General features: G+C 37.7%; 1 long non-coding RNA gene across 1 annotated transcript in view; it reads left to right on the plus strand.

Moving 5' to 3' along the window:
* Positions 1 to 127, plus strand: part of LOC135100724 (uncharacterized) — a 7,417-nt gene extending 7,290 nt beyond the window's left edge. The window contains exon 5 of the long non-coding RNA XR_010268897.1: positions 1 to 127. This exon is cut by the window's left edge and continues 251 nt beyond it. This is a non-coding gene — a long non-coding RNA (uncharacterized LOC135100724).
* Positions 128 to 514: the final 387 nt, after the last annotated feature.

The raw sequence follows: 514 nt of genomic DNA on the forward strand, positions 1-514 counted from the left end.
ATTGAGCTACAAAAATGCATAAATCTGCTTCCAAATATATTCAACTCCACACATAATGCCTCTCTCTCTCTCTCTCTCTCTCTCTCTCTCTCTCTCTCTCTCTCTCTCTCTCTCTCTCTCTCTCTCTCTCTCTCTCTCTCTCTCTCTCTCTCTCTCTGTCACACACACACACACACAAGCACTCATAACAAAGTACAGTTATTGCAGATGCTCATCTCTGTAACCTTCACTTATAATTATTTGATGCTTATATCTTTACAGATAATCAAGGAGTTTCTGAGATTAGAACCACAAGCGGATGAACCAAACCCAAGAGTAGCAGTTTTGAAAGGGCTGGAGAAATATAGGCTCCCAATAATTGCGATTCTCAAAAAAAAGAAAAGCAGTTCCTCTGTATATGGAAACCTTACTTGAACTCTATGACCACGATGAAAGTCAATGTGAGTAATGTCTAGTTCAATTTGTTTATTTCAGTAGCTGGTAGCAATTTAATATATGTATCTTTTCATCATTA

The sequence above is a fragment of the Scylla paramamosain genome, chromosome 1 (assembly GCF_035594125.1).
Source record: "Scylla paramamosain isolate STU-SP2022 chromosome 1, ASM3559412v1, whole genome shotgun sequence".
Classification (NCBI taxonomy): domain Eukaryota; kingdom Metazoa; phylum Arthropoda; class Malacostraca; order Decapoda; family Portunidae; genus Scylla; species Scylla paramamosain.